Genomic DNA, 26114 nt, shown 5'->3' with positions numbered 1-26114 from the left:
ACTACTCCTTTATTCCTTGTCCTCCTCCTTTTTTTAATCCCAATGTGGATGCCTCTTTGCGGTGATCATGAAACTGGGAAATCTGCGAATCAAATCTCCAGTCCATTTTCTCATTCGTCTCCCGCTTCAATGGATGAAATTCAAAAATGGGTCACGATGCCTATGATGAGGACTCACTCCTCCATTCCGCAAGAGGATGTCACCGTTCACAACTCTAATCTCGAGACTGATCCAGATTTTTGTTATCCTCTACCTTCTTCACATCATGACTCCTTGTACCATGACTCGCTTGATCAATCTGCTTCACCAGCTAGTTTTTCGCATTCTCTTGATTCTCAAGTTGTTGGCTCAAATTGCGATTAGGTGCAAGGCAGTCAAATTACGTAGGTAGAGGAGCAGAAAGGTGAGGACACTATCAATTTTTCCTCTCCGTTTCAAAATTGTCCGCATCAAAACAATGAGTTTCCATTCTTGAACGATTCTCAATCTTCTAATCTTGGTGGAAAATCCAGTACAATCAATTCTTTCAATCAACTCCCAGCCTTGGGCGGTAGTCATCCCAATGATGATCACTCTATTTTCGTATGTCGTGACAAACACCCAAGCACATCATGTGATCTTTCGGTTTCTCATGAAGATTCTAATCTAGATGTAGAATCTGCTTTGGTCAAAGAAGATGTTCATATCGAAACTTCCTCTTCACTTCACTTTCCCTTGTGTCTGGCCATTCGCAACGCATCTACATGCGGCGGTGATACTCCATGTTCTCTTGCTTCTTCATTCCATGAGAGATCTCCTTGATTGCCACAACGCAATGAAGTTGTCCATGATGAAATTGAAAACAATCTAATAATAGAGTATCCTTCCCATTCCCCGTCATCTCTTCTTTTGCATGAAGACAACTCTTCAAATCAACTTGCTCATGAGATATCACCAATGCATTTATCTTTGAATGTACTATCAGAAGAGCCTCTTCAATTGAGTAATCTGATTGTTGTTGAAGCTGAAAAATCTGGTGAAAACTGTGACAGAGATGGCTGCCATTTGAAGAACATTTTTGAAATTAGCAACAACAGCCACCCTCAAACATTGGATGATCTGGTTCAAGCTTCAAAATGTGATTCTACAATTCTGGAAAGTTTCGAGACCTGCCAAGGAGTCGAGGCACATCAACTTCCATTGATAGTTATGTCAGAATCTCGCGACTCCAGTAAGCCCCCCGAACTAAATCAGATTTGGTTTCTCTCGCACAATCCATCTATCTGCATGGTTGCACTCAGTGTGAATTCTCGTGTAAAAAATGTTTGGTATTTCAAGTGTGATCTCTCAAATTTTCAAAATTTCACTTATGACCGAATTCACGAATCTGTTGTAGTTCATTCGTCTTCATGCAAATCTCTCACATCAAACTCGTGTTGGGGATGTCCATCTCTCATGAAATCATGGAATTGTGAAGTTGATCATCTTAAGGACTATGTTTGCCCGCAAGAATCATACTTATCGAATTTCTCCCTTAATGGTCAGCTCCTCGGTCTTCTTGCGAATCTTGTATTGCAAATTTGTCCTCTCATCACACCAGAAATATTTGTGTGATAATGGACACACAAGTTGTCACACAAATCAAGTTCTTCTCCCTTCACCATGCCTCGACTGGTTTCATGTCTTCACGGTGCTAGCATCCCTTTTAAACTCTTTTGATGACTATGATGCTTGCACAATTGGTCACCAGTTGCAGGAAGGTGGTCTATCATATCTGGCTCGCAAGGAACTTGGTTCGATTGTTTAGAGCATTCGCAAGATTGTTCAAATTGATTTTTCTGCGTTTATTGCAAGCTGGGAATCTAATGCTTCAATTAGCTCATCTGATCGTCATTTAGTTTATCATTTTCCCATCAACACATCCAATGACAGTTGTTTCACACTCTTTGATCTTCATCACTCAACATCTCTCTATTTAGATTTTTGTCAAGCAGGTGAGGCACTTCAGCCTTCGCTGATGGTTATGGCAGGTCCTCACTGTCTTGGCATGACTGTCGAGGATGATCAAATCTATTTTTTACAAGATTCCCATCGTGATCTCGCTTCTCAAATTGAAAATTCATCCTTTCAAAAATCATGAGGCTTTCAAGACGGCCATCATGAATTTTACGATCCAATCGTTGAATGGTTGGAACAATCTTACTTGGCAAGCTCTATTGCAGGCAGCAAGTTTCAATCCTTTCTCGCGCTTGCTAAGAAGCTCGATGCAGATGAGGACACATCCACAAGAGGCTTTCGAGGTTTGTCGAAAAGGTAAGCACGTGAATTGGGTGAAAGTAGTGGTTGTGACCCATCTTTCTGCCCACAGGCAAGACCTTCCTTTTCCTGTGCAAGTTTTTCAAATTTTTATTTCTTATGTTGCACATCACTTTTTATCTGTTTTAATCATTCATATCTTTGTGGATGCAGGTTAGGAACGACTATGGTGGCTTCACTAGAAATTTCATTACACGTAACCCCGACTTTCTAGCTGTTAGGATAGGAGTAAGATTAGATGCATCTTAGTTTTCTTTCCTTGCACTCATTCCCTGTAGTTTGTCCTGGTTTTCTTATTTTGGATCTGCATCGTGTTTTCTTTAGTCATTTTGTTATCTTGTCTTGTTTCCTGGTTCTTGTCTTCTTTCTTTCTTCTTTGTTTCCTTCCTTGTTGAGTTTTCCTTTCATTTCCATTACGCGAATAAGTGTAGTGCTTAGACCTGTTTGGCTTCCAAGTGTGTATGTGGTTGAAGTTCAAAGATTCTTATGACACTTCAACATTTGGCCAGTCCTATGTCTAGATTCCTTGTAACTGGTTGTATCTTTTGGCCGATGAAGTTCTGACGGAAAATACGATCCTTCCGTAAGGAGGGTTTTGGTCAAACCATGAACCTGTGTCCAAGCTAGGAAACCTCTGCCTATACTCAGTTTTATGCTTTGGTGTGTTCAAGCTTATCCAACTAGTAGAAATGGAGAAGGGGATAATCTAAACGAGCAAACCTGAATCAGAGGTCTTTACATGCTTCTCTGAAGGAACAACCTCTCCTGCTCTCAATAAGATGGGATCCCTCTTTCACCCCAAAAATAAATAAGTGTCTATGCACAATTCTCTTTAAAAAATAATAAAGGCGAAAGAAGAGAAAAGCTTCCTGCGCAGAGAGGTGAAGCAGGCAACTCCATCGGGGTACTGTCCAGGCTCATTGGCAGTGGAGCAATGCTTGTGTTCTGGGTGACTCCATCGGGGTACTGTCCAGGCCTGCTAGCAGCGGAGCAACACAAGAGATGAAAAACTATACTCTGAAAATCTTAAGCTCGCCAGCTAAACTACCCTTCCCAATTCAAAACATTGTAATCTAGCTGAAACTTATGTTGTGTTCAACTGAGAAGGTACAAGGCGAACCATGTCTGCCCATGGGGTAAGTGTGGAAGCTGAAGCAATCTACACGATGAATCAATTCTCCCCGAAGGACCAAGGCCCTGCACTAAAAATGAACAAAGACAAAGAAGTTGGTATTCAATCAGTGTGTCGCCAAGTGTTGTAGTGGTTACAACACCCTCCAAAATTTTGGCTTGTACCCAAATTTTGGAGCCTACTGTGGATCCTATGATCATTCGTTCCTTAGTCACTTATTTAGTAAATTGATGATCTCAAGATTCCCTCTTCGATCTTAAGAGTCATTCACGCTTTTATCTTTATATAGTGTGTGTCATCTTTGGGCATGGAGATTATCGCTTGTCATGCAAAGAGAAATTTGTTTTGCTCCAAGGAGAAATATTTGTGAGAATGGGTTGTCCTCACCACATAGACATGTTTCACACTCATTTCACGCACTCTTGCACAAGTGTCGCCTTTATCCTCTAAAAGTCTCTCATCAGAGCTGCACTTGTCATAAGTTGTCGCAAAGGTTGTTGGATTAAGCGTAGTATGTTTTTATATGCTCTGGATGGTCTATGTTGTATCACTTATTGTTCAAGTGTGTGATCATAGTTAAGTTCTATCACTGTTCACATTAGTTCCACTGGTCCCACACTTAACCAAATTCCAAAGTTTCCCTAGCAACCCCTCATCCAGCTTTCCTAAACTGCGCACTTCACATCTGCAGCCCTCAAGATTTTCCCTTGCCTGCTGGAATTGCGCAAGCGCAGAAAGCCCAACTTCCCTTGGTATCAAAATCTACACAGTGGCTTCCTCTAGTGTCCTTCCCTCAGTCGGAAACCCATTGTCTCCAGAAATTGTGCAGTTTTGTCCCTCAGGCATCTCAGCTGCCCAGTCCACCTTGCATTCTAAAACTGCGCAAATGTGTCCTCCTAGGGCCTCATCCCGCAGCAGTCACTGCCCACTGAAACTACGTAGATGTGTCCTCCCAGATCCTCATCCCGCAGCAGTCACTGCCTGCTTAAACTTCGCAATTGTGTCTCTCAGTGGCCACGAAGAAGGTTGACATTCTAGATGACTCTTAAGGAGTTGAGGAGAAAATAAGGAGACTAAGGAACCTAGGGTATGATAGAAGATCGGGACCGCGTGAAGACTTCATCTAATGCATAACCCTTTGGAGGGTAGGTATGGAAAATAAAGCACATCTTTTTGAAATACACCTCTTAGTGTAGCATGAATAACTGCTTATCATTGCCATATCATTACCTCTTCAATGACATGCATGGTTGCAAGAACTGATAGTCATTCCATGTGTTTCCTCTAAGTGTCTTGCTCCCTTTCGCCTGTTGGATCAATTGTCGTCTTTTGCCATGTTTGGTTGTTATGTCATGTTTGCGAACCTTTCTGGTGACCTTGAAGGTTCGTCTTTTTGTATACAAGTTGTCCTAGCCATGTAAACACCTATCGCACTCATACACAAAGTTTTAAGCACTGTCGCACAAGTGTCATCCCGGTGGTCCTAAAGTCTATCTCAAGAGTCGCACTTGTCACCTTTTGTTCTAGACAATCTCACATAGGGTAATTCTTTGTCTTGTTGTTCTGGTGATCTATGTTGTCGTGTCATCAAAGTATGCTAAGTGTGTGATCACAATGTCAAGTTCCTCACAAGTTCACTTGCCTCCCACACTTAGCCATTTTCTTGAAAATCCTTCTGACCGGATAACTCTCTTTCACCAGACCCCGACTGAGCTACACACTACACAGTCTCAGCCCTCAGTGATGTTGCTCTGCTACCTGGAACTGCGCAGTGCGCAGAGACTGTCTCCCGGGTAGTTGCACTGTGAAATCCCAGAGTTGAGCAGCCTGCCTTCCTTCCTAGAATTGTGCAGAAGTTGCCTCAAGCCCGACTTGAACTGCGCAATTCACAAGATCAATCATCAAGCCTCCTCCTTGCCTGTTGGAACCCCGTAATTCACAGAGACTTGAACCTACTTTGCCTCCCAGAACTACGCAGAGGTGTCCCCCAGTGTCCTCCCTCAGCCGGGACTCACTAATCCCAAAAATTACGCAGATCTATCCTCTATGGTCCCTCTGCTGCCCAGTCCCACCTCCCCTCAGAAAACTGCACAGACCTGCCTCCCAAGGTATCACCTTGCAGTTGCCACTGATGATCTCAACTGTGCAATCCTACCTCCCAGTGGCCTCTGCGCAATTTTTCCCAGCAGTAAAGACTGTGCTCAGGAGTTCCTCAGCCAAACCTGAGTTGTGCTCTGCGCAATCTCAATGACCAGTCTCCCTCCCTATTACTTGAAACTGCGCAATGCGTATTTACTGGGCCCTCTTTCCCAACCTGTCACCTGCCCCAGGCTCAATCCATGGATAACGTCGCATCATCTTAGACTAAGGAGTTTTTGGATTTGATGTCGTCCCATCATGAATGAATTGCAGGAACAGTTACACTGTTAGATCATGGCGAAATGATGAAGAAGAAGGAGCGGACATGCAAGAAGACTAACTTACAACTGGACAAGCAAGGAAGCTTATCGAGTACAAGCAAAGGGAACACACGCATGCAATCACCTCCAAAGACCAAAGATCATTGAAGACCCCACATCATCAAGCTATGCAGAGGAGAAGAGAAAGCACATCAAAGAACACATCCATCACTTAGCTGCAACAACAGCTTGACATTGTCACCTCAGCAAGCTAGTCCATGTCAACAGTGTCATGTCAAGTGGTGTCATGAGTTGTCAAAGGCCACATCACTACTATGAGCCATGTCTATTGTAAATCGAATGTAATGTAAAGTGGAAGTCCAATGGACACACATGAATATGAAGAGTCATGTCATTTGAAAAGTCATAGGAAGTTGAATAGTCATGAGGGTAGTCGAAGAGTCACAAGGGTCAAGCATCACCCTTGGTTATATATACCCCCTCATTGTATGAGCAAAGAACTTTTCACCTTGGCTCCTCCCACGAAGCATAGAGAGATTTCAATAAGTTCTTTAAGGAGCGAGGAGTGGCTCCAATGTCCCACTACTGGGGGTAGTGATGTATGATGTACATATGTCTTGGAACTTTTGCTTAATACAAAAGCTTGTTTAGGCCAGCACGTTTTCATGCATGTCTTGTGGATGTTTGCAAGACTATTCTTTCGGCATTTGTAATTCATGTTTGTTTCACATGTACTAAGATAGTTGAACTATTTCGGTTGTTTTAGTACTTACCTTTTTGGGAATGTTTTGTATTGATTATAATTGTTGTCTCATCCTTGCGGACTACTCCACAAGATACTCAACAGACCTTCCTTGATGACTGGTTATAATGATCGTCACATCCGTTGTGGACTACTCTATTGGATGTGTTATCACTCAGGTTGTTCCCCAAAAGTTGTGGAAAAGGGAATACGGCCGAGGTAACCACAGACCAATCTTTTAGATGCAGGTTCTAACCAATTTGCATCCAAAGAGGGCTCTCTATTTATAATTTAGCTTTGTTATGAAGTATATTAGGCTAGTTATGAAGAACAAGGGTTTGTTTGATTTTTTGGATGGTGATTTTCAATAGAACAGGGGTGTAAATCTGAGAAGTTCAGTCCATTGAGTTGATGGAGTCTATGAGAATGAACTGCTGGATATGGTTTCTTTGACAGAGGGTGGTACTACAGAGCAAGGTAATCGACCATGGAACAATTTGTAAGCTGGAATCAAGTGGGATGGGGTCAAGGGGTGAAGGGCAATTAAGAATCCTTCATCATGTTGACAGAGGGAAAGTGGATGAATATTGCCAAGGAGCAGTTAAGAATTCCTTAGCTAATATTCAAGATGTAAGAACCAGGGGAAACAGGAGCAATTAAGAATTCCTGCTTATGCTAATTCTGAAGAAAACATAAACAATAACAGAGATTGAACACAGAGTGCAGTCAAGCAAGTTCTGGTTATTATTTTTCCCTGTTATTCAGATCATGAAACATATATGATATAGCAAACACAGAAACTGAAAACACAAGTAAGAGAGACTTATTGATCCACAAAATGATTCAGGAATTCTGTAACATAGTCCTCTGCTATCAATTCCACATCCAGACAGTCCAACGACAATGGATTCCAACAGCTTTTGTATTCAGAAGTTTTTCAGAGTTACAGCGCAGTCTGAGAAATGTATCACCAACCCCTAATACTTCGCTTGGGGAGGTATTTGTACAAAAATGTTTACAAAATATCTCAAAGAGATAATATCTAGTAATAACTTCTTCTACCTACTTTACAGGAGAAGTAAATGATCTTGGGAACAGGGAGAAATAAATGCAGAAGTAAATGTTGTTGTGTTGGCCGCTCAGTTGGTGAGATGTGTTGACTGTAAGCTCGGTGAGTCGGCCGGTGGCTGTTTCCACTGATATTCCGCGCTGCTGGCTTGGCTTCCTTGGGCATATTTAATTTTGATTTGATAGACTGCAGCCCCGCGAGACTCTCACCCGTTCCTTTTCTCCGCTTTATGATATCTGTTGTATTCTGGGAAAAAACAAAAGTTTGAAACCCGCCTACAAGATTTCCAACATGCTTTGCCACCACTGCTCTTCTGGTAACTGATGTCTCAGCAGCTTTCTCAAAGTCTCATCGGCGTCTGTGTACCTGTAGAAGTTAGGTTGGACTGTAAAAAGATGTTTCACTTCATGTTCTATATAAAATAGATTTTCCAAGTTGTTGTAAAGAGTTTGGCCAGATGGAAGGGTCTTCTCTGCTGGAGTACTTGATGATGCATTTAGTTGATCAGCAGCATGTTTATTCAACCTGAGCTGGTACTCAGCTTGTCTCAATAGGCGTTCATTGTTTCCCACCAGACTTGGCAAGCCCCTTTCATGCAAAACTGCAAACCTTTCCATAAAAGAGTCTATCTCCACCTGCATATCCTAGCTCTTCCTCTCCAAATTCTGCATCAGGGTTCTCATGGTCAGAACTCTTTTGATTGTTAGAATGGTGGTTGTCCTGTCTCTGATGTCCAGTGCTGCTAGTTCTTCACTGGTCTTAGTGTTCAAAAATTGTATTAACCTGTTGGCCTGTTCGGGCATATGTCCCAATAAATTTCTGGCCCTTTGAATTTCTACCTGGGCTGCTGCTATCAAGTCAATCTGCTCATATATAATTTGAATAGATCTCCAGACATTACTAATGGATTCACTGATGTTAGCCCACAAAATGCCCTTGATTTCTCCCAGAGGCTTATCTAAAGAGAGGTCATTTTCCAATGCTTTCACTTTGTTCTCTAATGCTTTCACCTCTCTTGTCTTTTCTGCCACAGTCATTTTGGATTTGTCATAACTTACTTCTAATTTTGCCAATTTTTCTTTGGCCTCTTTTAATTCTGATACTTGGAGTTTTAAATCCTCCATAGCTTTTATTAACTCCTCTGTGGTCATGGTAGTGTTGTTGCCTGCTGTTGTTGTTGTTGCTGAAGTACTTGGTGTTGTTGATGTTGGGCCAGTGGAAGGCACTGCTGTTGTAACTGTGGGAGGAGCAGTTGTAACTGTTGGAGTTACTTCAGATGGCTGGGAGGTCGACACTCCCTGCTTTTCTTGTAACGCTTTCTCCAATTCCTGCTCTGTCTCACTTAGTCTTTGATTCATTTTCATTAGCAAGTCCATCATGCCCTCCTCTGCTTTTTCCTGCACAACCTCTGTAGTTTGTGGATGCATGGTAATGGGCAGCTTCAACTGTTTCCTGAGGGCAGCAATGGCCTCCTCCTTCTTCTTCATCAATGATTTTATTCCCTTGACATCATCGGGATCATGTCCCAGCTCAATGATAATTTCTTCCAAGGACTTTATCTTGTTGTCCTTGGCTAAAGAAGATGCCTTTTCCAAATCTAGTTGGGCAGATGTGTTGTTCAATGAGTTCTGCAATTTGTGAGCTAACATTGCCTTATCTGCCAATGTAGAGTAGACCATCTCTCCAGTTTGCTTATGCAGCTCAATTTGGTCCATAGGATGAATGTCTTTGGCAAGGACCTCCAGATTTGTTCTTATGTAGTCAGCTGCTGACTGTGGCTGCTGCACTTTAGGCCTAAAGTGGCTTAAGATCATTTTTCCTTCTTTAATGTCATATGCAGACATTAACCTTTGTTGTTTGGTGGGGGTCATCTTGAGAAACTGATCATAAAGTTGCAGTCTTATTGGCTCATTCTGGGCCTTGATGTCCGTGAATGTTCTTTTGATATCAGAACCTTGCTTGCTTTGTGGCCTTGTGGAGGAAACTTCCACACTATGCTGTTTCTCCAATTCCTGCCTATGAGAGCTGGTGGATGTTTCTACCACTGGGGATGTCTGTGGGCTGGTTGCCCTCTCGCCTCTTGGACTTTCTATGATTTCCTCAATAATTTCCTCTTCAGGTAGAGGATTTATTCTTTGCCTTTTTGCCCCTGGTTGCTCTGCTGGTCCACTTACAAGTGTGGTCTCTTCTCTGTCCCTTTTCTTTCCCTTTTCCTCATTTAGAGGAGTCTGTAATGCTGGTATCTCTGGTGCTTTGGTCTGGACAGGAGGAATTTTCCCTTGGCCCTGTTCCTTTGATGATGCTGGCTGATCTGTCATTATGTGTTGTTTTGTATCTAGCACTTCTTTGCCCTTTGATGTCCTTGCAGCTGGTGTAGTGCTTTCTTGGGCAGGTTGCTGTGAAGTTCCAGCAGATGATGTACCCACTCCGGTTTGCTGAGGCAATTTGAAAGACACCTATCCAAAAGAGTCCAGGTCAAGAGTCTTTTCAAGATTTTTCATAGCTTGTTCCATTTTTTCTTCCTCAGTAAGCTCTTCTATCAATGTGCCCTCTACCCACTCATCTTGATTGGAAAATTGCTCTATTTCAGGGATCCTACAATGTTTGTAAGCTGATAGCTTGTTTTTTACTTTTCTTTCAGTGATAAAGCCATTTGGGTCATAGGGTACCCACCAAAAACTCCTCTTTAATTTGAGTTGTTCACCCAATATCTTGTCAGCATCTTGCCATGCTTCCTTTTTGTTAATGATGAAAGGGCCTAACTGGTTTCTTAATTTCAGCTGAGCTTTTTTCTTGGCACCATAAAAGTGAGTCAAATCTGAGTTGATAAATTGCCTGAAATATTCTAGAGCAAACAGTCTCATAGGCACATATTTTGGCAATTTGTAAGGGCACAGCTCACAGCCATATATTCTGATCTCAGTGTGATTCTGGTAGAAGTACCAGTCACCTATTTTGTAGCTTTTGGAGAGCTGTAAAATTTTCTGCATATCACCAGAGAGTCTGGGAGGAGGAATTCTTATCAGTAGAGAGGAGACCGGATGTATAAACAAATCAATGAATTCACAGTAAGTGTAAGGAGAGTTATGGACTTCATGGAAGACTAAGGTCCAAAAGATCACAGACCTCCTTTCTCCTTTAGAATCCAATTTTCTGATGGGAAACTAAAAACTGTCTGTTTGATAGTACAAGAATAGATGATATATATATGATGTGTACTTGAAGACTCCTTCTCTGTCTAGATTCATGAATTGGTCATGGATCTTGTTGGCAATGAAAGTAGCAAAGTCATATTTGACAGTAGGAGGATGTCCTGGAATAAACATGGACAACAAAGCTAAAATGGTCTCATCAACATATTCACTTGTCTTGAATCCCAGGACATACGATATCATATCAATAATGAATCTTCCAGCTTCATTGAACCAGACATGGTGAAAGGGAGGTGGCTCTTTGGGCTGGCAATCTGGTCTCATAAACAACTTGGCAATCCGGCCTATTTCTGCAGTGGATAGTTTAGAGCCTTGCTCCAGCAAATATCCCATGGAAAGAGGAGCCAGAGGCTGAGTAGGTTTGAAGTGCAACATCTCATTTATGGACTCAGGAGTTATATGAAAAAGGACAGTTCCAGTTGGAGTCATAACTGCTCTTTTAATAGGTTCATAATTGGCACAACACATGCGGATTACATCTGGGAATACATTTACTGAGGGGAGGTAGTATCTGGGCAGATTGGATTCCCATATCCCATAGAGATCAGTTTTGCTTAGGTGACTATTCCTAATTTCACAGAATGCTTGGAGGTGGTTTTTGTCACCAGTTAAGTCTTGTATTTGGAAGTCCCTATCAGCCAAGGGCAACCATTCTAGGTCCTTATGAGGAGCATTAAGGGGAGCAATGTTCAGGGCCACTGGAGCTTCCATTGCTCAATTTTCTGTGATTTTCAAATTGAATTTGGGTTTTTGCAGCAAAAGAGGGCAAAACAACAGTTCTGAGGCTTTTCTCAGACCACAGTGGATTTGAACTTAGCTTGCTGGGTGAATTTACAGAAAAATGAAGTCTGCATGGTTTTTTGGAAAAATGGGCAAAAATAGTGGTTCTGGTGCGCTTATTTGAAGGCAGCACGGTGAATTGAACTCAAATTTGGGTCCTTTGGTCAATTTGCAGAGAAGACTGAAATTCACATGGTTCGAAAACGGAATTAAGGTAAATACCTGTGTTTTTGGACGCGCCCGGGAGTAATTTGCAGGTTTGGACGATGAATTTGCAGAGTGGGATGCCGGATTAGGTTGGCCGGGGTGGCGGATTGGAGCTCTGGTAGCAGCTTTGACGAAATTCACATGCACCGGTCTCGCGAAAAACGACACTTTTCACGGGTTTTTAACAAAAATTGGTTTGGCGGGATTTTGGCGCGTTTTTTAGATGACGTCAACATGATGTGATGGCTTATCGCGTAGCAGGGTGACGTGGTGCTGACGTCAGCGGGGAGGCAATGGGGGCGGTAAGCGGTTTTGGCCCCGCACCGCTTTTGGGCGAAGGTGGTATCGGGTCGGAGGGCAGCGAGCAATGCAGGAGGCCGCCACCTGTCCCAAGGTACGGCGGGAAAACCACCATCCCCTGGGCGCTAAACATTGGCGTGAAAGGGCGTCGCGATATCGCTGTGGGCCGTCCGATCTGCGGGCCATGATCGAACGGCTGGCGGTCAACGGGATATGGCGGAGGGCTACGGCGCGGGGTCCATCCATTATTTTAATGTTTTTCAATGATTTCAGGTTTATTCGTTGGTAAGGTTTGCAGGTTTGATTATTTGTTAAACCAGAGTTTAAACAAATCCCATGGTCGCGCGCGCAAAGGGTTATTACATGGTTCCAAATGAACCACTAATTCCCAAAAATACAATGATATGGTTGATATTACAACCGGGGCGGGATATTAAATTTCTTGGGGTTTTTTATATATTTTATATAATACGGGCATGGGGGAAAATATAAGGGTTTATATAATAAAGTTAAAGGTTAATATGGGAGATATGTTTTTGAACCAAAAGCGCTAAGTTTAAAGAGTGAAAAACTTAGGTTTAGGGAAATGAAAAGGAGATTTTTTTTTTACACAAGAAATGTGGCTTCCTTTGCCTAAGTAAAAACAGAGTTTCACTTAGTCTTTTTCATGAAATGGAGTGTTTTAGGAGCACTGAGGAGATCTCAATGTCCTTGGAGGGGAGGTTAGTAAGTGTTTTTTGGAAAAATGTGGAGGGAAGTTAGTCATGCTTCATCTGTTTTGTAGCCAAACCATTGCCATTGTGCTTATGATATCCATGAGAGATGAATTATCTTTGAAAGACAAAATTACTCATAAACCTACTTCTGCAACATCAAAACTGCCTACCCAGCCTACTGTATCTAACATTTTTTCTTCCTTTTCCTTGGGTGCATTTAAACTAGCAAACCCTTACTCTCTTCTTTTCTTTTAACTGCCATCCTATCTAAGTCTGCCCTTATTTCCTCCAGGGGCTCAGATTTAACTGTTGAGCACCTTTGCTTCTCTACCTAACTACTTATCTGCCAAGCTTGAACTGTTTGGACAGATTTTATTCTCTACCTCTAAAACAGGAAATTTAAACATGGACTGGCCAAGATTAAGCTGTTTGGCCATCCATCAAGTGTGGCAAGAGCCAACTGATTGCACACAATGAACTTCTTTGCAAAAATAGAATAGTAGTGGCATTTTGGACTAGCACACTTTCCTGGTCTTCTTCATTTGGGGTTCATTTTCTTTCTTTTTGACCAATTCATTCTTTTTGCCCTTTGATCTTTCTTTTAGGGCATACCCTCTTTTTATTTTTTATTTTTTTTGGTTTTTCTAAAATATGGAACCTTTGCAGCATGGAAAGGATGAACATATTTGGCATGCTACCAGTGAATCATGAAATATGACACCTATTGGTATAGGGGCATAACAGGATGGTGGATGGATCTTCCCTTGTACTTTGGTTTTAATGAACATCGCATCCGTTGTAGACTATTCCACCGAATGTTGGACAGGCCTTCCTGGTTCACGTGTGTCTCTTCTTGGGTGGTACTATTACCTCTCACTTAGAGACTCACTTTTCTTCCCCCTTTTGCAGTAAGAGAACCTTGACACAGTTATGTTATGCACTCACCAGGCACACTTACCTTGTTATTTGAAGATACCATCTTAACACTCTCATGTGCTGACAGTTAGAGCCAAGGCAGATCTCTAAGTATATGGCAACCGGGCTTTATACTAGATGGGACTCCTACACCAAACAGTGTGAGGTCTAGTTGGGACTTCATATCTTGGATATCCCCTTGGTTGACAAATTTCCAGCACCATCAACACTTACATACTTGGGCTTTCACCTTAAGCCAAATAATTACAGGATTACTGGTTGGCAGTGGCTGCTGGACAAAATTCAGAAAAAAGCTCTTCTGTTGGTCCCATCGTTGGCTGTCCCTTGGAGGCAGATATATTCTGGCACAAGCAGTTCTCCAGCAGGTCATGGTGTATTGGGCACACCTATATATTCTGCCTACACTAGTCGTGAACAAAATCAAAAGTTACATGGCTCAATTCATATGGGTGGGTCTGGATTTGAGACATAAATACCACCTCATTAAGTGGGAGAAGATTATTGTCCCTAAAATGTTCGGAGGATGAGGATTACTAGACATTATGATTTTTGGATGGGCTCTCATTATCAAAACAATTTGGCCCGCACTTTTCTAGGAGGGCATCTAGCAAGACATAATTTAATCCAAATATCTACGAAACAAAAAAGTCGATGACTAGATTAGAGAAGGACTCATTGGAATCAAAGCTGGATCTTATATATGGACTAGTTTCTACAAGGTGAAAATTTGGTTTCTCAGACAAATTACATGGTCATTTGGTAAAGGGAACCACATAGTGAATTGATAATACACTGGGTGTTGAGGATGATAATCCTCTCTTTGAGGATACATTGGTCAGATTACGCTCTAGAGGGTATTTCTTTCTGGAACAGGTAATCCTTGGATGACGTGGTAATTTTCCTATATGGAGAGAGGCTGATGACATGGGTATGGTCGATCATTATGCAAAGGAATGGAACTCATTCATTCAGCAACTAAGTAGGGCGAGCCTTTGCAGGACAGAGGAGGGAGATCACATTACTTGGGCAGGGAAATTATGCAACAACTCAGTGGTAGTAGCGGATTCCTACAGGTACATCATGAACTTTCTTTTCTCTCTTACTTAGCCTGTCTGGTTCTATAAGATATGGAAACTAAATGTTCCCATCAAAGATCATTCTTTACACATGGTTGGTTTGGCACAACAAAACTCTGTCTTGGGAGAATCTATGGAAAAGAGGTATACAAGGGCCAAGTAGATGCTCGCTTTGCACGCCTTCGTTGCAGACAAATGCACATCTTTTTCTGGAATTTCCTATTGCATTACAGGTCTAGAATTGTATACTACTCCAACACAACATACCTTTCAGATGCTTCCAATCCATTGATCAATGCCTTATTTGGTGGACTGAATGCGGGGGTAAACTCCAAGCCACTCCTCTTTTCATCTTCTGGGAAATCTGGCGGGCCAGAAATAGTTTTATATTTGAAAACCACATGATTGATGTTCACAGGATCATTTTCAATGTCGGAAAGTGTATGGACACTATGAAAATCAACACATAGAGGGATAAGGATCTATCGATCTGCCACATCCCACCTGACATTCTTTTTCTTGCAGGTTATTTTGATGGCGCGACTCAAATAGGTGTTTGCGGTTGTGGTGTATGGCTCAGAATTGATCACGGGTCACACTATAAAATATCTTGGTATGCAGGTGCAGGTACAAAATGCAGGTAGAGATTCTGGCACTTTGGGGAGTGCTTTGGTTCTCCAAAAATGTAATGTCCCAAGTGGAACAATTTGGGGTTTTCTTGAAATTCTAACACAACCCAATTTCGCCATAAAATTTTCATTCAATTTACAAAAGATTGCCATGTAAAAATAAACAAATAGAGCACTGCAATCCAATAACACAATGAATAGGAAATCTCTCAGTTTTTATTATAATATATAAACTAGGGATACATGCACATACAACCCAAAATAGCTGAGATGAAAGCTGGCCTCCAAGATAATCTGTTGCACTACTATGTTGGCCCTTTAAACTGATTTGAACTGCACTGCTAAGCTCTCCTGCAAATTCTGGATGAATTCACCAAGGGAAGGTGGGTACTCGCCCAACCTCACTGAATCACCCGAAGGTTTCTGTCCTGGGGCTACTGCTAAAGTAGAGAACTGGGTTCTCAAACCTCTCCACAAGAAGAAAACACAAATCCAAGATGTCTCCAAATGACCTCCTCTTTATCTTTTATATATCGGATGGATAGATCTCCAAGCCTCTAGAAGCATCTTATTTTATTATTATTCTAGAAGCTCCTCCATTAACATTATGTTAAGTGACCTTTTAATTTATTTTATTTCACTTAAGTCACTTTTGGCCCATTTCCTCCAATTAATTATTTTTCCTTAATTAAACAACTAATTAAAGTCATTTTTAATTAAGGAAATTAGTAAATTGTCCACCATACTCTCTTCGACCACTAGAAGTCACTTCTATGGCTTTGTTGCATTTAAAAAATCATTGTTCCATAGTCTATGGAACATAATGCCATACAGTCGAGGACAATGATACCAATATATTCAAACAAAACTATATAATAGAATTCCAATATGATTTCATCTTTCATATTTATGCGCATGGGACGATGGAAATGTTAGTGAAATATGTGCAATATTCTATCTTTATGCATTGTTTATACGCACGGACATGGTACAACATTAATATTTGCAATATATACATGTGTATGGCAGATTATAATGTTTATTTTTATTATTTAATAGTGTGGTAGGTAAATTAGATATCAAACCAATTAAAGATGAAATGAAAAAATTGATAGAATTAGACCATGAGCGTAACAAAAAGGCCTTGAACTTTATAATCTTCAGTTTGGAAAAGGAAGTAGACGAGAATATTTTAGCCATAGCCCAAACAGAATTACATAATAGATTACAAATTGAAACGTGTCTTACAAAAGCAACAAGGTTGGGGAAATTAACTGAGAATAAAGGAAGGTTGATCCGAATAAAGGTGAGCTCTACTGACCATAAGTATGACATACTTAGTAAAACCTCAAGTCTAAAAGGAATGAGAATATTTATAAATGAAGATCTCATTCCAAAAGATCAAACAAAATTAAGAAAGGAGGTTCAAAAGGTAAAAGAAGCTAGGAAGAAAGGAAAATGGGCAATAATCAGAAATAGAAAAGTCGTTATTCGAGATAGAAACCAAAAAGATGGTAATAAATAACAATTCAACATGCTCTAGATTCTTTCTTGGAACTGTTGGGGCTTTCCATGGAACAAAGGCCCCAAGCTAAGTTGGATCTCAAATGATGTTGATATTATTTTGCTTGTTGAAACTTGGGAGCACGAAGAATCTAAGGTCCCTAACATAGATGGCTTTGTACTATGGTCTACCTAGAACAAGTGATCCTCCCATAGAGGCATTGGGGGTATAGCTTGTTACATTAAGAAGAACATCTCCTCCCATGCTAGGATTTATAAAAACGACCCTTACAACCAATATAGTTGGATAAAGATCACTGACATTAATGATAAAAAGACCTACATAGCAATATGTTATTTTTCCCCCATTAATTCTAACTTTTATAAGAAAAAGAATCTAGATAAAAATAGTCCTTACAATGGTTTAGAGAATAATATTTATAGCCTAAGGAATGAAGGTAATATCCTTTTAATGGGTGACTTTGATGCTCAAACTTCAAGCAACCAAGCTATTCTTCTAAGCAATTATTCCAACCCTAATCCTCTTTGGTTAGACGAGGACCTTACTCTAGCTAGCCGGTACAAAAGGAGCTCTGAAGACCTCAGGGAGAATTTGTTTGGGTTGTAACTAGTCAAGCTATGTAGTGCTCAAGATCTCATAATCTGCAACGGTCTAAAGAAGTGGCCCAATTCTAGCCAGATGACCTGCATCCATGGGCTTGGTAGCAGCGTGGTAGACTATGTTATTTCCGATCTCCCTCTATACAACGAAATAAGAAATTTTGACATCTTAAACGACCACGAGCCTGACTCTAATCATAGGCCTTTACTTATAACTCTCAATTTTGTCATGCATAGAGATCCCATAGAAGATAATCCTTATAGCCAAAAGAACTTAATCTTTGATAGAAATAAAAATGATCTCTTTTTAAATGAATTAAAAACTAATTTGCTTCCTTTATCTAGTATAGGCAACATAGAAGACCTCTATCATAATTTTACTACAACCCTCTCATATTCTATTAACAAGTTCTCAATTAAAGTTTCAAGTAATAAAAGAAATAGCAAAACCAACCCATGGTATGATAAAGATTGTATAAAAACATACAAAGCCCTAACTAAAAGGAAAAAAAGGCAGTATATTCGTAAAAGACAAGAGAATCTCTTACACCTCTCTAAGATAGCTCCTAAGAAATTCTAGAGGCAGATTCTAACTAGGAAAACTAAAGATAATAATAAAATTGCTTTACACAACTGGAATTCCCATCTTAAAAAGCTTTATGAATCTCCAAATGTCATGGATAAATTTGAAATCCTGCTCACAACGAAAGAAGTTTTCTCATTAGAAGACATTTATTTTGGGGTTAAACGCTTGGCAAATGGGAAAGCTAAGGACATTGAAGGTTACCAGGCGGAAATATTAAAAATTGGAGGTTTTGTCCTCATCCCCCACATCCAGAAGCTTTTCAATCAAGTGGTCAAGCAAGGCTTCCCTAAACCATGGACCTAGAGCCTCATTAGCCCTATTTTTAAAAGTGGGGATACAAATAACCCCTCTAATTATCAGACAATTATGATCAACCCTCTCTTAGCCAAGTTATATGGTATTATTTTGGAAAATAAGTTGAGTGTTGCTTGAGGATACAAATTGCTTGAACATGAAGGTAAGTGGGCTAAAGGACAAGCGGGTTTTAGAAGGCAAAACTCAACAACGGACCACCTCGTTGCGCATAGGATCATTGTGGAGGAATGCCGCAATGATAAATCCAATCTCTTTTGTTGCTTTGTGGACTTTAGAAAGGCTTTCGATATGGTTCCTAGAAACAACCTATGGAATAGATTAGAAGAGCTAAAGGTTCCTTTTGAGTTGAAAGTTGCCGCTATAAGGTTATACAAGAATGTAATCGCCAAGTTAAAGAGAAATGAGAGGTGGTCGAAAGATATTAAGTGTAATATCAGAGTTAAACAAGGTTGCCCCCTCTCCCCTACCCTATTTGGCATTTACATCGACAAGCTAGAAGGTTGTTTAGAGGAAGCAGGCTGTGCTGGCACGATCTTAGCTAGGATAGTCATCATCCTTCTTCTCTATGCTGACGATATTGTTCTTCTCACAAGGTGCCCATCTGATCTTGATAAGCAACTTAGACTTCTTGAGGATTTATGCTCTACCATGGGTATCACTGTTAACACTGACAAAACAAAAGTTATGATCATCAAATCCAAGAAGGAAACTTACGCTAATTTTATGTATGACAATAGTAACTTGGAGGAAGTGTCTTCTTACAAGTACCTAGGAATTGATATTCATCACAAGTTCAACTGGAACTATAGCATTGAGAAAAGAATTAATGGGGGTGGAAAGCTTATTTTGGTCTTGAAAATAATTGTAAAATGACAAACCTCGTAATGTGGGATAGAAAAAAGTTCCTCTTTGAAACTTTAGTCACTCATGTTATCTTATATGGATGTGAGGTTTGGGGTTGCAGCATCTCTAAAGAATCATGGAGAAAGATTGAGCAAATCTAGAAGCGTTTTATAATGTATAACCTCAAAATTAAAAGCAATAGACCCTATCCTATTCTCCTCATAGAAGTGGGTCTTTCCCCTATCGAGAGCCTAGCTATGACTAGGCTTCTGTTGTACAAGCACAAACTCAATAACATAGGAGACCATAGACTTCCTAAGCTAGCTGTAAATTCTAGCCAAAACCAACTAAAGCTGAAATGAGGTTGGTATAAAGACACAAGGACCTGGTTAAACCATTGGGAGATTGGCAAGAATGTTGCATTGCAAAACATTAATAACATTAAAAATATTGTTACTTCTAAGTTCAAAGAAAAATTATGGTGTGAGAAAGATTTAACAGATAAAAGAAAATTAAGATATTATAAGGAGGTCATCAACCCCACCCTAGAAGATCAAAAGTATCTCTCTGTTTTAACTAGCTCAAAGAAGAAAATTAATATAGCCAAGATTAGAACGAACTCTCATGAGCTCCATAGTGAAACGGGTTGTTGGGCAATTCCTAAAACACCATGGATGGAAAGGACCTGCCATCTCTGTGACAATATGAATATCGAGGATGAAAATCACTTCCTCTTAGAGTGCCCCGTGTACAACCACATTAGATCTCAGTTTCATAATCTTTGTTGCAACACTGACCTTCATAGCCTTTTACGATGTCAAAATTATAGTGAGCTCGGGAGGCTCCTCTCCAAGCTTTTTGAGCATAGGAATAAAATCTTAAATCAAACTAAATAATTCATTTCTTTAGGTCTGATAGACCAAAGTTTGGTCTCAGTGGACGTTAGCCATCATCATCATCATCATAATATTAAATTAAAAGTTATTTTTTATTTAATTTGTACAATTATATTAAAATGTTGTTGATATTGTGTTTATGATATATGTCAATAGGGGTATATCAAATATATGCACAACTTCAAAGTGATATGTAAGTATGTCTATGAGTGTTAAAATAAAAATAAAATGTTCTCTAAATAGAAAAGCAACGTTGACTATAATAAATAAATATATATATATATATATATATATATATATAGAGTTGCCTATATGACCTAATATAATTTCATGTAAAGTAATTAGAAGTAACAAAAAAATATGTGAGTAAGATGCTTAAAACTTATACTTTTCAAAAATATTATAATAGGTGATATCAACTTCATATATATCTGTATATAGAGCAAAAATGTTAAAAGAAAATATTTTAATGTTGTATAGAATAATTTTTCCAATAGGTTATGAATAAAATATTTTAGTATGAATTAATATTGACGTATATTTAAAAATACATTAATAACAAGAAAACCAGTTTAATAAGTGTTGATAAAATAGCTCAATACACATGTTATGTAATCTCTATAACATTCAAAAATACAATTTAAACAATACAAAAATACGCATTGTTTTTTTGCGCTCTAAAATAAGTTTGCACCTGAATAAATTTGATGGCATGGCCCACAATATGTTCTTTTAAATTGGCCCAATGGCTTAGTGAGGGAATCCAAAAGATGTTCTTTCAAGTTGGCATGATGGTCTATTGGGAGTGTTACCCACCACCTGTGAGTAATGCATATAGGAGAATTTTTTTCTCCTCGATGATCCTTAGTCGGGACCCAGCAGCCCCTTGCATCCCCCAGATAGCTCGATATGCCATTTTCTCTGCCACCTAAGCAACCATGTGGTCCCTCACCCATCTGTTATGAATGTATGTTTGAAGGTGGGCCTCTCGACCCCAAAGGTATGACTTTTCATTGGTTTGGTTGAGTAATTTTGTTTACTTTTCATGGGCAGTTTTGGGCATGGATTGGTGGGGGAATTCGACGAAAAGAGTGAGTTAGATTTGTATTCTTGTCTCCACTACCCGATTTTGTGGTTACCCTTGTATCCTAGTCCTGTGGGATCTCCTTTACTAGCCATTAGCTTTAGGAATGACACTACCTAGGAAATCCCGATTTTGGTTGTGTGGTCAAGTTTCCCAATACCACCTATATTATTCCCCTTCCACTCATTTTAGCCCCATTCATATCTTTCCCCATCCGGGTCCACATAGGGTAAGCCTCCCCTTGTCCACACCTTGGGTCGGGTCTGAAATAATGTTCTAGGGTCCAGATGATGTTCCAACTAAAAAGAAAATAAAAAGCATAATTTGGTCACTCTCAACATGGAATGTACCACAAAATGCAAAAGATGATCGGGACATACAAATTAAGCACGTGGACAAAAGTAAAACATGAGATCTACCCCTTATCCATGGCCATCACCCTAGTTCCTATGGGCCCTAGATGACCCCCCTCCATCATTAAGGAACCTATGATTGTCCCAACCCCTAGTGGGCGATGAACTGCCCCACCTTAAAGGGGTATCCACTGCTATATATTACACATAATGCTCTCATCCCCTAGAGCCCTAAGCAGTTATGAAAAAAAATAAATCAAAGGCAAAAGGCATATGAAGAAGGGTGGAAAAACAAAGATTGGGGTAACTCATGTACAACGATTTTCTCCCTCATACACTCATATACCCAAGTGTGGGCTTCCCTCAATATAGCTACCCTTACACCATGACATGTGGTCTAGATGTTTCCCCTGATCTCCACTCTATTCTATTACTATATTGTATGCCATGAACCACTTGAGGGATGTACCATGGACATGTCACCCCCTTTAGAGGTTGAAACCACCTAATAGGGTCCTTGGTTAACCCCCTTATCACCACTATTTCTGCTCGCAATGCCTGGAGAAGGTCATAATTTTTAGCAGCCCAAGTGGTTGTCATTCCAACAACTTTTGCTTCTCTTAAAATTCTGAGGCTGATCTTATGATCATGATGAAGTAGCCCATCACATACTTCTCTGTATCTCTCAGATAGAGGATGCAGTTCCTCCTCAGCCCTTTCTTTAGCTTTCTTCAACCAATGATTATGAAGCTTGATCCTTGAGTTTTGGGGCAACAGCCATAAATCCTGGGAACTAAGTATGTTGTCCAGAGATGTATCTGCTGAAGAAGATTCATTCGACACTTTCTGCTTCCCTTTACGTTTCCCACCGTCTTTATCAGTCACTAGTTTATCTCCCGTCCCTTTCAACCATACCTCTTCTATTGTCTCTTCTATTGTCTGATCATTAACTGAATCCCTGCCATAAAGGGATACAATTTGTTGTTCTGAAGCTATACCCAATAGCATCCCCCTGCAGATTTGCGTTGCTGTCAGACAAATTGTACACCTTTTGATCTGCTCTTCCACATTCCTTTTAGTACGCATTAGTTCTCCGTGTCTATCACGAAGTGCTCCAGAAGTAATGGTACCACATTTGAGCACATTCAAGCTTCGCTTCAACATAATTTGATTTTTTGATCCGCCACCGACTCGAACACTATTATTTTCTACGGAATTAATGGATTCCAGGAATTGATCCAGTGCATGGTTGGTATAATAGATTACCAAAATAGGACCACAGTGGACATTAGAAAGGAGAATCCTCGCAATGGTTAAGCCGACATAGGTTTTCCCAGTTCCAGGAGGGCCCTGAATAATAGCCAGCCTCTTTGTCAGGCACAGCTTCACGGCTTCCATCTGGCTTTCATCTAAGGTGGAATTCCACTGTGGCCATTTCTGCAAGATGTGGATTGTGCTTCTGCCCAAATAATCTCAGATCCTTGGAAATGCACATTCTAAGTTATATGCATCCTTGAATTGCCTTTTTTTCAAATAACCTGGCTCTGTAGGTTGGGATTCTAACGATAGAAAGTGCTCCCAAAAAGGAAGCTCTTTCATTTCTGGCCGTTGAAGACATTCCAAAACATGGACATAGGCTTCATAGTATGCAGCTATGTTACCAGAAACGGGACGGTTGTCACCGTTCCCGGTAAAAAACGTGTAAGAAACGAGACCAGACGGAAACGCCGTTTTCTACGGTCGTTTTAGTTAACCAGTGCATATATTTTACGGGAAATCTTTTACAGGTCGTAGTTGGCTCTTTTGCAGGTCGTTCTCAGCTCTATATTTTCACTCTTTATTGTAGATTTCATGCATGTATTCATTCAATAACCTAGAGGCCTATGCGAAGTATACAGAAAGTTGATTATTTTTGTACTATTGTCCCTTTTTTAGTTGATTTGTTTTCCTTTAACATGTATAGTGTTAAAATTCATAGTTTAAACACTATTCTATATGTGGCTCAAGAAGTTCACATTTAATTGCAAATCTATTTATTGTTTATATATATATATATATATATTATTTGGTTTTTTTTTAAGGAAACAATAATTAGCCGAAGGCCCAAAATGCATAAGAATGTATACACTTAATTGACTAGGAAGCATAAGAATGTATATATTTAATAGTCAATTTGCTAAGCATAAGTTTGGTATTCAAATTATTTAGTTTTTAAATAAAATTTGGGCTAGAAAATTAGTTGAAACTATATTGAAAATTGAAACTAACTCTGCATTTTTCATTTTTATTTTCATTTTCTCTCTCCTCGTTTCTTGAGTGCGAAACCTCCAAACTCTGTTTCTCGTACCGTTGTCGTTTCTCGTTTCGTTTCCCGTTTCTCGTTTCTGGTAACATAGGTATGCAGTTCATAGGATCATTTCATAGGTTCTGTTCTTTTCTAAACTCGCAAACTTACCTTCATTGCTGGGAATCAGCTTCAAAGCAATGCTTCCCTTCTGAAAGCTATTGTTGTCTGCGTCCTTGACAATTCCCCATACATAGTTCCGAAATCCATCGGAGGAAATGCACAACAGTGAGCCAGACATCATTTGTTTCGATGAGCTTGAATTTGTTGCCTCCTTTGTTGTTTTCAAAAGGATGCAGTGCTCCAACCCTTGATCCCCACATTGGATTCCAATAAATTTTACATTCTTGTATCTACAGATATTATCTGGAACAATGTTCTTGCGGAAACCTTGAATAGCACCTCTCAGTGAGGCGAAGCAGTCCTCACGGACCAAACGAAAGTGCGTGGACAACTACTCATCAACACTATTATAAGTCTGGCATACTTTGTTGATAGGCAATGGTTCCGAGCTATGAGAAGATATTTCATCTTCAGTTGGTAAAATTGGCAAACTCCCCACATCTGTCGATCCCTGTGAATCAGTGATGAAAAATTAATCCAAAACAAAATTTTCCTCAAGTAAAACTCAAAAAAATTATCCCATCACATAATATATATAAGAAAGAAATATGGGGGCAATGTATATCCATTTTCACATGAAACCTGCCGATGAACCATCTCACCAAAGCCAAAGACCAGAAGAGTCCAGTAATACAGGGTGACCGTTGATCCAGAGCTGCAGGGCATTAATAACTGTGTACATATATCAAATGGTCTATAGGAAGTGAATTTGACACAAAACATAAAATCATGCCAATGTATTTTTAAGTAGGAAATTTATTATGAAATGTGTTGGAGTAATTCTTATATGTGATTTGATAAAATTAGTTAGAAATGAATTATAAGGATGTGTAAGGTTATGTGGTGGGTTAAAATGGAATAATTGAGTTTAAATGAACTCTCATGATTGCTTATAATTTTATAAGAGGTGAGATGTACATTATATTTAAGATAAAGGAATGATATAATTTAATGAATTTTTTCTTCGAGGTTTTATTGTTTCTTGCTTCTTATTTTTTCATGTTTTATTTGTGTGCGTATGTTTTAGGTTGTTAAAACCAACCAGCTTAAATTTCTCTTAATTTTGGACTTTATGTTTTTTGGTGCTAAGTACATACAGATTTAAGGGGATCTTAATATCACTACAACATAAATTGATTTAACTTAATTTAGTCAAGTTACCCACACCTTTCTAGCAATTATTGAAAGGATAGATTTAGTTCTTGTCAGTCAAATTTTAAAATATTTTCAGAATTTGCAATTTGCTTAAATTAATTTGTTTACTGTTATAAGAAAATAGAGCAATTTTCACAAACTTATGGAAGATTTTAGTTATGATCAATTTAAAATTAGCGTAGATTTTTCAGTGTTTAAATTCATTTAAAATAAAAGACAATTTCCAAATTTGAATCATGATAAAATTGGGACTTGTCTAAACAGGTGACAATTAGGCAAGGTGCCACATTCCTTCTTCTGCTGGATTTGAATTTGTTGACAGGAGGCTTGATGACTATTCCTTGATTTCATTTTACGCTGGAACATCTATATTTCTTTCTAGGTCGGGATCATTATTTCCTTTTCTAGCTGTTATGAGGTTGCGTAAAGACCTAAATTCTTGATGCTCTGATTGTCTGACAAACCTGGGAATTCAACGTTGGATGAAGGAATGTTGTTTACGTGGCTCTGACTTCATATAATAAAGAAAGGATATTTTATGGTGGGGAGGTGTTGATCCCCAGAGCGGTGGGATCCCTACTTTTCACCCCTGGTTGTAGGTTGGGTGACCGCTTGACACGTCTCTTTTGTGCACTTGGCCCATATTGTTGAATGCCTTGCACTGAATGACATGGAAAACATTGATGGTCGTATTTTAGATTTTAAATGTTGATGTGTCTGTCCATGAGGCCTTCATTCATGCCACCTTGGAGGCTGAATTGAAATAACTTAATAAAC

The 26114-nt window shown here is 39.6% G+C and overlaps 1 protein-coding gene and 1 pseudogene across 1 annotated transcript in view; both read right to left on the bottom strand.

Moving 5' to 3' along the window:
- The window catches only part of LOC149184408 (uncharacterized), a 102053-nt gene that overhangs the window by 16254 nt on the left and 59685 nt on the right, over positions 1-26114 (bottom strand). The window lies entirely within an intron of this gene.
- LOC149184410 (uncharacterized) lies at positions 740-24848 on the bottom strand (annotated as a pseudogene).

Source organism: Pinus tabuliformis, chromosome 3_2 (assembly GCF_031772625.1).
Source record: "Pinus tabuliformis cultivar Carrire ecotype Pingquan chromosome 3_2, CPIR1, whole genome shotgun sequence".
In the NCBI taxonomy this organism is placed as follows: Eukaryota; Viridiplantae; Streptophyta; class Pinopsida; order Pinales; family Pinaceae; genus Pinus; species Pinus tabuliformis.
This window is presented reverse-complemented; position numbering and strand designations above follow the sequence as displayed.